This window comes from Toxotes jaculatrix, chromosome 14, assembly GCF_017976425.1.
Source record: "Toxotes jaculatrix isolate fToxJac2 chromosome 14, fToxJac2.pri, whole genome shotgun sequence".
NCBI classification, from domain to species: Eukaryota; Metazoa; Chordata; class Actinopteri; family Toxotidae; genus Toxotes; species Toxotes jaculatrix.
In genome coordinates, this window is record NC_054407.1 from 26,231,247 (window position 1) to 26,245,031 (window position 13,785).

Below are 13,785 nucleotides of genomic sequence, written 5' to 3' on the forward strand. Positions count from 1 at the left end.
AGCCAGTCCTCATCTACACCACAGCAGGAACAGCTCCAGGTTGAACATGTCGCACACTGCGTGTCCCCCCTCCAGCGAATGACCGTCTGTCTTTGACCACGAAGGAATTTAATCAATTTCCTTTGTGGAAGAAAAGAAACTGAAAATCTTCCCTCGAGGCAACAAACCATGGAGTCAACAAACAACAGGCTGACTGTTGTTAGACAAAGCTCTGCTCTGTGCTCCACCAAGAAACGACTGGAAACAAAGGAAAGCCTCTGAGTCACACTCATGAGGTCACTGGCCTTAGACGCGTCTTCTTTATCTGTATGTTCAACGCGCTGACGACAGCTTTACATTAAACCACACGGCAGCACCGCCATGTTTAACACAGGAGCACATGGCCGTCATCAGAGGAGGCCAGTGCTGCAGGCAGGAGGCAGGAGGCAGGAGTCCTGCTGGATAAATATCTGCCCTCACCCTCACCAGGAGGGGGGGATGGTACTGACTGCTGAGTTCAGTTCCTTGATGTTTGTGTGGGGTTGTTTTAAAGGGGCAGACGACTCAGCTGAGCTTATTTTGGTGGAAGAGTCTAACTACTACAATACCCATGATCCTTAGCTGCTGTTGCCGTGGAGAAGGAGCTAGTCAGAGAATGAAAAACTCACTTGTTACAGGGATTTTGGGAGTTGACCTGTGGCCGGTCGTAGCAGCGTGGCACAGGTTGCTGTGGCTGATCTTCCTGCTGATCTTCCTGATGCAGCCTCCTCTGCAGAGGTCATAAATTAGTGTGAAATACGGAGCGAGCTGCTGCTGCTGCCAAACTCATCTGTAAAGTGAGTGAAGTGAAGCAGAGAAGCAGCCTGAGATGCAGCGTCAGGCCGTTCTCGGTGCAGCGGCCACGTCCACTCCTCTGACTCAGAAATGAGATATTACATTCTGTCATCCGACGGCTGCATGCGGCTCCGACGGCAGATAGCACTGACTGATCGGCCTCGTTTTATAAACCGAGCATTAATTAGAAATTCAGTGTGTAATAAAATGTATTGGATTTCCATTATTATGGAGAGAGAGAGATAAGCAGCTCTTTTGTCTGAGAGGATTTTCTTGGCTTTGCGCTGCGACTGAGTGATTCTTAAAAGTGGAGAAGGAAGAAGAGATACGACATGAAGCACATGCTGCTTTCTTGAATTCTCCATTGTAATTTCATTTCCCTAACCTTCTGAACCATTATGGAAATTGAAAATCAGGCATTCCAGAGAAAATACTAATTTCATTTGGTCCCAAAAAGCAACCTTTTATCTGCATCTGCCTGTTATGTTCCCAAATGGTCTCTTTGTTTGGTTTGATTGGAAAGCAGTTGTTCTCTGACTGATAGAAACTCAACAACAGCAGCTTTTCTGCTCGTCTGTCTGTTCAAGTCATTTTTCACCATCAGCTCGAATAATTAACAGGAAACTAAATGAATTCTACATCTGTTTTAGAAGCTGCTGCAGGCTGCTGCAGCTACCCCCACCTACCCCCCACCTACACCCCCAGCAGAGGATGAAGAAAGTCAGTCAGGTACAGATGTAATCAGCCACTTCCTGCTCCTCTTCCTGTCTCATTACAGCCACAGCACTGACGGTCTGATCCACATCAGCAGGTGAGTCTGATCACACCTGGGTTCAGAGCTGTGTGAGCGTGGAGCGTCAGCAGACTGTGCTGGATCCAGACTCAGACCCGTCAGACCCATCTCAGGTGCGTTCAGGTGCCTTCAGGTGGGCCGGCTTAGCTCGTTTGTGTGACTGCTACAGCTCAGCATCAGATCTGCTCGTCAGTGAGTCAAACCTCACAGTTTCTGGAGGAGGCTGACAGCATGTGGACGTCAGCGTCTCAATCAGACGCATCTTTCTTTTGAAAAGCTTGTTTCAGCAGTCCTTCCCATCATGCATCTGCTCACTGTCTGCTGCAGACACACTTAAGATAATGAATAGCTGGAGGAGGCTGGCGTTCTTTACTGCTGCCCAGTAAAAGGCCACCGTGTCTGGATCCAGGCAAAGAAACCCCTTCCGGCAGCATCTGGTTGGACAGTGCAGCCCAGCACGTGGTGGACTCAGACGGTCGTCCTACAGATGCAGTCACTTTGAAATCCAGAATTTCAAGACGTCAGCTGAGGACAGACAAAATGTCCTTCACTATGTCCTCTACCTCCTCTCCATGTGACTGAGGCTCCACAGGAAGGTGAGGGAGGATCTAACACAGGTAAAGGTGAAGGGGACGCAGGGGCGGGACCATTGGCTTTTGATTGGCATCATATTCTTCTGCCAAGGTTTTGTTGGCAACATCTTGTAAATCTATGAAACTGTTTCCTAATGAATTCATCAGAGCCAAAGAGAAGCTGCTGCCACTTTAATTAGATTAAAAAAAATGGAAAATAAGAAGAAACAGAGAAAACCATGTGAAGAATGAATGAATGAATGAATGAATGAATGAATGAATGATCTCCAGTCTCCAGTCAGTTTCACTGTTCACTGAAACAGGTTCAGGTCTGTAAGATACTGAAACACCTGAGACTGTGACACAGTGTCCTCACTCTGCACTGCTGGACATCACACACACACACACACACACACACACACACACACACACACACACACACACACACACAGAGAGAGTGTGCACTGCCACAAAAACACACACATGCAGCCTCACACTTACACAAACACACATCCGGGTCATTTCTGGCTCTGGTGCTCTTTCACAAACTGAAATACACACACACACACACACACACACACACACACACACAGACTGAGTGAGAGGCCAGATGGAGTCTCAGCGTGGGCTGTTGGCCTTTCACACTCACTGCTTCTTCTCCTTCACCGACCCTTCTCCTCTCTGTCCTCGTCCCACTTCGTCCCTGTCCCTCCACACTCTCGTCTTTGTCAGAGCGTCCTCGTCCTGTTTCCACCTTTTCCTTTCTTTCTGTCCGACCTTTGACCTTTATCTGCGCTCTCTGTGGCCGCAGGTCGACGTGGCGGTGGTGGATTGTGTTGAGCGGATGGTTCTTTTCCTGTAGCTCAGCAGTGCTCAGTTATTTTGGGGCTGTGGCGATCAGAGATCCGACTGTTCTTCTTATCAGTATGATTGTTGTGCACTTTCACTCTGGCTGCCGTCTTCCTTAATCAAATCAGAGGCCGCAGGACAGAGGGAGAAATGCTTAGTCCTCCAACCCTTTGAGTTCTCCGTGCCGTAAATATTGATTATAGGTTAAAGGCAATTAGAATAATGGAGCAAAAGCCCTGCAGCCTCTGCCAAAACACTGCTGGCTTTGCTGAGCACTCCGCAGAGTAAAGCTGGAGGAGAAAGCTTGTGAGCTTCTGATTTAAAGAGCCGGAGCGTCTTACTGAAATAAACCCCTAATACGTCTCACAGAGGATAACGCACATTACACACCATCGATCAGCATCAGGAGAGCTGGTCTGAGACGAACACTCCGAGTTAGACAGCCATGTGTTGAGGAAACGACCTGAAGATAAAGACAGAGGGACGCGTGGTCCTGATGGTCCCCCACAGACCTGCACCTCACTAATCTGGCTGTTCATTAAAATATTTCTGTGAACTGTCAGTGTGCAGGTTTACAGGTTTCACTCTGAGCCTGTGAGGATGACGGGAGGTACAACAACAGCGAGACTGTCCATATGAGACTGTCCCTGTGAGGCTGGGACAGCGACCGCGTCCCCGATGCCATATCATGACATAATGTGTAATGGAGGCCTCTCGATGCCAGGCTGCAGATGGCAGACACCCCAGGGTCCTGATTCAAAGCAAAGCGTGGCGAGCAGTGCAGCTCTGTCGTGTAACCGTACAGCTCAGGGCGAAGTCTGCATCAGCCTCGCTCACTCGCTCGCTCTCACACAGGCTCTGTGTCTAAATGTCACATAAATATTTAAAGTCTGATCAGGGGACAGTCAGAGGTTCCCACAGGGTCCAAACTCCCGTTTCTGGCTCTCAATGCAATCCATTTTCTGCTCAGGCTCCACACATGCCCCCGATCAGAGTGTGATCAACTCCAACACACACAGCGGCTTTCTCCATCAATGCATCCATTCAATCAGCAGCACAGTGGGAGCGCTCTGTGCCGCACGCTGGATAAAGCTCAGCTCCACCTGATTTTATTTTTCCAACACAAATGCCTCCTACAGCTGCTCACATCCCTCCTCCTCCCAACCCACTCCAACGCTCTCATCCAGAGGATCCAAAGCAAGCGACGATCAGGTGTAAATAACACACACACACACACACACACACACACACACACACACACACACACACACACACACACACACACACACACCCCTCCAGTAAGACTTGTGTGACCAAAGAAAGAGTTCCTCATGATGATCCTCTCACAGCCTGGCTCAGCTCTGCTTGGAAAAATAAACCTGTCCAGTTTGTTCAGTCCCAGCTCAGACTGGAATGTGACCTGGGCGACGGTTTCACCTTCAATAAACAGGGGGACCCCTGTGGCCCCCTGTGGCCCCTCCCACCCCGTGATGGAGTGATACATGGCTGCTCTCAGCATGGGGCCTCTGCGTGTGCAGGCGTGTGGGGGTTCACATATTTACTGACATTAGTGTGTGTACATGTGTAAATATGTGTCTGTATGCGTGTGTCCCATCATCTGATTAACAATATCTGTGTGTGTGTGTGTGTGTGTGTGTGGACTCGAGGACAGGTTTCCCACAGGTCTGTTTCAGGTCGGGTCCAGTGAAGACCTCTAACAGGAAGTGTCTGAGCGACGTGAGTGTTGGTCGAGGGTTCGTAGGTCACCATGGTCCTGGACCCTGGAGTCTGACTCACTCCCTGTTTGTTTGTTGGTTTGTTTGTTGGTGTGTTTGTTGGTTTGTTGGTGTGTTGGTTGGTTTGTTTGTTGGTGTGTTGGTTGGTTGGTGAGGGTGTAGGCTCCACTGTCACAGCAGAAGAATAAATGAAAGCCAGTGTGACTTTCAGAAACGTGGCTGCAGATGAAGCTCCGTGTGTGGGATCAGAGCCGTGGCTGTGACCATGAACAGGCTGAGGCCCCTGATGCTGCTCTCCTGCAGTAAATCACACAGGCAGCAGCTGACTGTGTTCAGACAGACACACAGACACACACTCGCTGTGTTGTGCACCGTGCCAGGTACCGAGTGCAGATGTACGACTGTCACACTGAGCTGAAACCATCTGGGACAAATGCTGTGTTTGTGCTGGTCACTGTCCAGTCTGTGACGCCTGGTGGTGATCACTCAGCGGAGGACAGAGTTCACACACCCACCTGCTCTCAGCTATGATTCTCCTCCCTCTTCATCTGCGAGCGGCCGTTTGGGCCCAGACTGCGGCACCAGATGGATAAAACAAGAACCTTTAAGGCTGCGCAGGAAGAGAACATGTTCAGGAAGCTGTGACACATCCAACGTCTTCTGACAAAATGTCCTTTTCCACCAGCAGCCTGACTGGACAGAGACGATTCCTGTTCCCCCGCTGAGAGTCAAAGACACACGGAGCAGCAGCGTCGGTCTGAGTCTCTGCAAAGGCACAGAGGAGCATCATGGTCTGCTGAATAATGTGATGAATTAATCACAGTGAACGTGTGAATGACCCTGAAAGCATCACAGATGCTGGAGGCGCTTGTGATGGACATGAATAAGGAGGTTCATCATGTCACATTGTCCTGTTTGGTTTTCACCTACAAGCAAATCACTGAAAACGTGTCGGGTCATAAACCCTGTGATGAGACGTCTCAGCTGCAGCGTCTCACCTCCGTACCTGAAGGTTTGGTCGCACTCACCTGTTGTCCAGCAGCAGGTTGAACCCTCTGAGGTATCTTCAGGGTCCAGATGTTGTCTTCTGTTTGACAAGAGAGACAAACTCTTACCCCAGAGAGAAAACCTCAAATCCACACTGAACACAAGCTCCAACAGAGACGGAGAAGGAGAAGGAGATCCTGAAAACACCCACTGCTAATAACAGCTTACAAACCTTTTCCCTGATCGTTTGAATGTCTCCTACTGCCGAGCTGGTTGGATCAAATTCTACTCAGTTACTTTCTCCTGTAAGAGCATCATGACCCCGGTGCAAACACACAGTGGTGCAGGGCGCGTGGGAGCTGAGTGTCTGGGCCTGATAACACCCATAACCCCCCAGTGTGTCCAATTTCTCAAGGTTTCCCAGAGTTTGGACGTAAAAACTGGGCCCCGGGGAAATCACAGCAGCTTGATTTTTTATACTCTGACTCTATAAAATCCTCGCGTCCTCTCATAACTGGCATCGCTACACAAGCAGCAGTGTATTAGCTTTTTATTGATGATGATCAGGTGTTTTTCTTTTCCTACAGCCACTTTCAGAGCTCCTGCCTGCGGCAAGCGACACAAACAACTGGGGGTTAATGTCTTTTCATAATGGCGGCTTCATGACTTCTTTTCTGCGTATTAAGATTAGGTTTATTATTATGGCTCTCAGAGGTGCAGTGTCATCGTAAAAGTTTCCCCAATTCAATGATGCTCAAGCAGCAGCGATGGCTGCAATACAGCAGGTTCTGGTTGTACCTCAAACTGTTTGCCTAAAGGGGAGATAAAAAATAATTGAAGAGCAACCTGTTGTTTTATGATCCTGTTCATATTTGTCAGAAAAGAAAGTTTGGACGACTTTCAGCTCTTACTAATACAATATTTTGCACTGAAGGCTACACAACAGCTATTAGTGGCTACTGGCAGCAGTTTGCTGGTTCATTGGATCTAATGTCTGACTCAAGGTTTTGTGGGATGAGCTCTTCTGAGGTCGTGAAAATATAAAGCTAATTGGCAATCATCCTCGTGAAAATGCAATTTACAAAGTTTGGTTTAAAAGATGTGACCGAGCTGAAAAGAAAAATCTCTCTGTGCTTTTCAGAGCTGACGGAGATCCGTCCTCCATCACCTGTCCTCACCTGTGCGTCAGCACCTCCACCTCTCAGGGTGAACAACATGTGACTTGCTGAACTGGAAGAGCTGTTCAGGGCCGTACGGCTGCTCGAGATTTCTCATTTCTCAGAGAACAGTTTCACATTTAAGAAATGCTTTAACATGTTGGTTTGAGATGAGAAGATCCACACCACCCAGACACGTTTGTGAAGACTCTCCATCACCCAGGTCTCACCTCTGACCTGACCAGTGTCAGGGGTCGAAGGCTCCTTCAGCTCTACCTGCCAGAGAGGGCGCTCTGACATGTGTGCATTAGACCTGAACAGAGAGGAACAGAGAACCTGGTTTAGATATAACGTGGATGCAGTTGGTGATGGATCCACAGGGTCAGGTGACCTGTTTCCAGTCATGCTAACCAGCTGCTGGCTCCGTAGGTCCTGCTGAAGCTTCTCTGAAAGCAGCATCTGCAGCAGTAAAAGCGTCTCTGTCTTCTACATACAGTTTGTTAACTTTGCAGTCACGGCAGCGATCGCTCCCCAGACGGCCGCTGATTACAGGAATTAAAAGAGGGCAGAACTCAAGCCAAGACTTTTTATAAAACTTTAATGGGGACCTGTCTGAAGCAGGTGCTCTGCCAGAGGGCACTAAGTGAAAGGGCTCCCAGATTCTGTCGTGGGTAAAGAGAACGTTTGGAGGAGCTGGTGTTTGGACTGTGACAGAGTGGGCTGAGAGCTCCGTCCAAGTGTGTCATTAAATCTCCTCCTCAGCCTTTTTTCTCTCGGAGCTGAGGCAGGATTTATAAAAAATCCTGGAATGTGCTCTTAATGACTGAGGGAGAATAAGTGGTGTTGTCTGAGTAAAAGCTCCCACACTGTGATTCTGAGCTGATTCCAGACGATTCCAAAGAGACTGGGCCTGTTTCCAAATCACTGCTTTATTTACAGCTCATTTCCTCAGTGCAGATGCAGAACAGTGAGTCTGGATCATCAGTGCTTCATCTTCGGTAATTCACTGCTCATTAAACACACCACCCCCACCCCCCAACCCCACAGGGATCATCCAACCATACCTCAGCAACCATCACTCAAACCATAAAATGTCATTAGCAGGATAACAGATGATTCCTGGGCTGAATAAAGTCTGACAGCAGTTTGTCTTAAATCTAAAACAACGTCAGAGCCCCAGGATCCTTCAGCTGTAGAGTCTGGATCAGGTGTGAAGCCTGTCAGGATGCTGAGGCTGAAGCTGTGTCACCATCAGGTGGATGACACACTGTGGACCGTGAAACGTCTCTTTGTGGCTGTGGTCACGTTGGACCTGTAATGAGTGACCAGCAGTTCTCTCCGTTCAGGGAGTCCCAGGCAGACAGAGCTGTGCTGGGCTGAGGCCAGACGCTCAGCCTCTCTTTAAGCCTGCAGGTGGTGGAGTGAGAGGAAGACGCTGGAAGGCGGCAGCTCCCCTCAGAGCCTGAGAAGCAGGCGAAGCCTGTGAGGCACGAGGGAGGATATGTTTCATGACTCCCCCCTCCCTCCCTGATGGGATTCCCTGGCCGGCCCGTGTCTTTCATTCTGGACAACGTGCTGAAGCACATTCCATCTCTGCAGGATCATGCAGTCCAGGTGAGGCTGGCGTGGCTGAGCCAGGTGCACAGGTTCAGGTCCACTGAACAACCACCACCCACACAGGTCATGGTCTGCACATGTTCAGTAAGAACAGAGCCATACAGAATCATACAGTGTGAGGACGGACATCATAAGGACAACATGTCCTCTCTGTGTAAAACTACTGTGTCCTACAGCTGTAAACAGCTGTGAAGCCGTCAGTGTGCGGCGTTGATCGTGTGATTCCAGCTGCTGTGTCTGGATCAACAGCAGGAACTTGTCCCAGCACACTGATTCCATTAATACTGATTACACTGCACATTGATGAGATGAGTTCCTGCACTCAGGAGAAAGTAAGAAACCACAGAGAGAACCGGTGCCCCTCCACACACACACACCTTCATACACACACACACACACCTTCACACACCTTCACACGTTCACACTAACGGCCTGCAGCGTGGATCTGACACAGCCAGAGGATGTGATCTATGACTTCCTCTGTGCAGGGATCCAGAGACACATCATGTACATGATGTACACCATCAGCAGCCCAGTTGGCAGCTTGGGTCATGAGTCAGGGTCAAAAGCAGCAGGTGAACTTCCTGTGCTGGGGGGGCTGCCAGGAAATGACTCGCTGTCTAGGAGGTGATGCTGCCAGGCACACACACACACACACACACAAGGTTCATCTGTGTGTGTATATATCTCACATATGTTTGTCTGTTCAGTCCCTGTCCTCAGGGACATGATGTCAGGCAGCAGGACAGGACAGTGCAGACTCGTGGACAGTGAGAAGTCTGGTGGACAGAGACATGTTCATGATTATTAGCATGCTAACATGTTGACAGTGACAGTGCTGACATGCTGAAGTTTCTCTGTATGGTCTCCATGTTCAGAGAACCCGGCGTCATGTGTCAGGGCGAGAGACGCATCTCCAGGTAACACACACAGGGAGACAGCTCTGTTGTTGCCAACAGCTCTAATCGACCTACTTCTGATTTTGTGGCACGGAGCGTTTCAGGTTGTTGGCCGGTGGGTGGCTGCATGCTACCAATGTTTACTCCACACAGGAAGGGTGGAAACGTTTCAGTGCAGAGCTCAGACTCTGGGATTCAGAGCCTCTGTAACCACAACCAGTCAGCCAGTGTGTGTGTGTGGGTGTGGGTGTGTGGGGTGTGGGTGTGTGGGGTACACAGCTTACAGTTTTTAGCCTTATCAGATTTTGGGGCACTGCAGTGGCCACTGAGAAGGTGAGGTCAGTGGACCAGTACGTGGACACAGGACACCTGAGTGAGTAGAGACAGTAGAGTGACAGAAAAGTTTCTTATGTAAGTTAAATCATTGTGATGTTGGAATAAATACGATGACGTGACGTGTGAACTAACGGATCAGCTCAGCAGGACTCAGTGGGACACAGTGCAGGAGCCAGTGTCCTACAGTATAAATAAAGTTGTGTTTATGTATTTGTCAGTTTGTGTTTTGTTGTAATTGCTGCCACTGTGGGTTGTGTTGGGTGGGGGACAGGAGGACACCGGTCCTCTCCTCCTGTCTCTGTTTACCCTCCTCCACTGGATTCTGTTCTCTCCGGTCTGAATAAATGTGGTGAGCCATCACAGTGAAATGACTCACAGTCATCCTAATAATAGTGCAGTGGATAATTAGCTGTTGTACGTAGCTGATTGAAAATGTTCCTGTGGTTCAGGCAGAGTCTGAGTGTCTCCTGTTTTCATTCAGTCGTTTCTCCTCCAAACTCCTGCTCTCCGCCTGAAGGACCATGTTCTTCATTACAGTCAGTCCCCCCCCCCCCCCCCCCCCACCCTCACCCCAACCCACCCTCTGACAACACTCATTTGTTGCCCTACTGCTTCTGTAAAGTCTGTGTTGATGGTGTGAAGCTTCCTGCACGACTAAGCTCATTATGTAAATATCTGGTCTGTTCTCAGTGATGGCAACGTGTGGGCTGTAATCGGGTTATTTTTAAACCGGGCCGACCCATTTCCTGCTTGTCTGAGCGTCTGTGTCCAGAGTTCACAGGGGCCGCTGTCCACTGTCCACTGTCCACGGCCGCTGGCCCCAGCCGGGCCGCTGGCATCACGGCGGGGTTAACAGAGATCAGTTCTCTGCTCTGTGTTAAAACCTGCTGGAAGGAGGCGCAGACACATCACTGATGGAGCCAGATGTGCTGACTTCCTGTGTCACTGCGTCCGGAGAGCTGAGCCAAACCGTGATCCAAAATGGCAGCATTATGGGGTTTGACCTCAGAGCACACGCAGTGCCACGTTCCCTTTGGTGAAACGACTTCATGAGCGAATGCATGAAAACGGCAGCCTCGCGCTGCTTCTCTGAGTGAACGTGTGAAAGGATGCAACACAAGCGGGGACAGAGCGAGCCAAACCTCCTCATCTCTCTGTGAACTGAGTCACTCAATGAGCTTTGGCAGACTCGAAATCCAAACTCCTACAAATCCACTGAAAGTGAGTGAAAGAGACGAATGAAGCAAACATCCGAGCAGAAATTAGAACTTCAACAGCTCCGTTCTGAGTGAACATCACATCCCTGCTCACAGTACTACAAAACACACAACTACAAAACACACAACACAACTCAGCAACACCCTCCCAGTGAAAGTATCTTAACATACAATGCTGTGAGATCCATAAAGCTCCGGGACTCAGGCACGAAATAAAGAGAAAGTGATGATAAGAACAGGAAACTCTCCATGACTTTGGAAGAATTTCCATTTGAAAGAATTCGGCCCTGTCAGGGTGAAAAACAGCCCGAAGTGATTTTTGAGTTCAGACCCAAGTAAAATGGTCCAACTGTGAAAAAGGCTTGTGTTGGACTGGAGCACTTATTCCTCTCTGAAGTGGATTTTCCTGCTGCAGCAGGCCACGAGATAACGCAGCAATCCATCTGAGAGCTTGTTGAGAGGACGGCTTCTCGCGTGGCGCTTCCTGCCCGACGCAGAAGCTTCACCTGGACAGACGACGGGGACGTGATGATCCCACCCAACCTCAGGATGAGTAATCACCGTTAAACATGCTGTGACATGAAGTTTTACTCCCAGAGAAGAGAAGGAAATGAGCAGGCGTGCACGGGAATCACTCTGCCCCAGAACAAACCTACCGCAGGAACACTGAGCAGGAAGTGTCTGTTTAAGTGAAGGAGCAGGGCTCCGCTGCACATCGCTGGCCTCTCTCATCATTTCAGTTCTTTACTCCTCCGCTCACAGAGAACGGCAGACAGACGGGAGGCTTTGGATTCATGCTGCCAGGAGATCCAGGAGTCTGACTGGGAGCAGATGCAGCAGTTCATGTTTGGAAAGGGAGGCCCTGAGGATCCTGGCAAGGCTCTGCGCTGGTGGGAGGACCAGTTGGAAAGGGCCAGAACCTTTCAGAAGGGTATTCAGGATTATCGAGTGAGAGAGGAAATCGTTAAGAAGAGCAGGAAGAGAGAGATGGAAACGCAGAGAGGAAGCCAGGACGAGAGAATGATTCAACCTGCCAGCAAACTTCCAAATGAGCCCAGGCAGAACAAAGCAAGGAAGTCAGACGTTCACACCTCTGCAGTGACTGTGAGCTGTTACCACAGCCAAGCACGGTGACATGAATTCACTCCAGAGGTGAAGACCTGCTGACCTGCCTGCTGTGCTTCAACCAGAGGCCATGCACATTACACCTCATCCCCACCCATGTTACAGCAGCACACGCAGAACGATCAACACACAAGTGACGGGACTCAGCATGTGAACGTGCAACACCTGTGTTCACCTGTGTGGTCTGGTTTATTTAGAGCCGGACTGAGCGCAGTACGTCCACACAGAGCTGAGTCAGGGACAGATCCTGTGTCCTGCTTTTTAGCTCCATCCTGTAGTGACTGCATTTTACCTGTGCAGGTAAACCAGCTGCACCTGTGCCTCCCTCTGCTTCTGAACAGGGGCTCAGCTGTGGTGAAGGTAGATCAGAGTTCGGGGTTTGTGGGTCTGCAGTCTGCCGTGTTACAGACACAGTGTGAACTGATGTGGGGTCAGCCGACCTCAGAGCACACACACGGGCTTTATGCTCACAGCTGGTGACGAACTGCGTCACATGTCAGAGACATGTCCTCCCCCTCTGTGTGATGTGTGATGATGTCCCTGAACGTTCCCCGTCCATACCTGACACCGGTGCTGGTTTTCCCAGGCCACAGAATGCAGCACACACTCCTCAGCTTTCTTCAGGTCTACAAACTGCACCTGGACGCGTACGGCGTCTGTACCACAGCTGGTACCAGCAGCAGCCCAGTCCGGTCCAGTGCAGTATACTGGTTGGTACAGGTGTGTAGTCAGTCACCACCTGCTCGCCCTGAGTTTGGTGACACAGAAACGCTGAGTGAGAAAGTGGATGCAGAGCGCAGCAGAGTAAACTGGACTCATCAGATGAGACAGATGGGAAATAAATAAAACTGTTTACTACATGTCAACAACAAACAAACATTTTGATAAACACACAGAAAACACTTCAAATTCAGGAAATGACTTGATTCAATAATCAACACATGACTGAGTCACATGATCAGGGGACGTGGTGAGATGTGTGTGTGAGACTGTGTGTGTGTCTCTGTGTGTGTGTGTGAGTGTGTGTGTGTGAGACTGTGTGTCTGTGTGTGTGTGTGTGTGTGTGTGTGTGTGTCTGTGTGTGTGTGTGTGTGTGTGAGACTGTGTGTCTGTGTGTGTGTGTGTGTGTGTGTGTGTGTGTGTGTCTGTGTGTGTGTGTATGTCTGTGTGTGAGTGAGTGTGAGTGAGTGAGTGTGAGTGTGCACAAATTGAAACCTCATCAATGGGCTAATGGTGCAGCCCACCTACATACACACACTTTTCTTTGTGTGCTGTGCCACACGTCAGTGTGAGTTTCTGTTACCACACAACAACACTTCCATGTGTGTTCTGTTAAAGCTGGAGACCAGTTTGGCTCCAGTAAAGCAGACTGGACCTGGGCGAGATGTCCTCCTGTCTCCAGTGACAGCAGTGAGACACAGAGCTGGACCTCTCTGGGTCTCTGAGGGTTCTGGGCGTTCTGAGCTCTGAGCTCATCGCTGCCCTCTGGTGGAGCTGAAGGATTCACACACAGCAGAAAACACCCACACAGACACACAAACACAGATCCAACAGGAACTTCTGCACCGGAAGAGACACAACATACAATAACTTTTATCTGGAAAAAGCCTGAGGAACACAAGTGTCCTCACTGAGGACTTCACTGAGTCCTGGACCTGCAGCCTGACGTTGGCATACTGGTTTT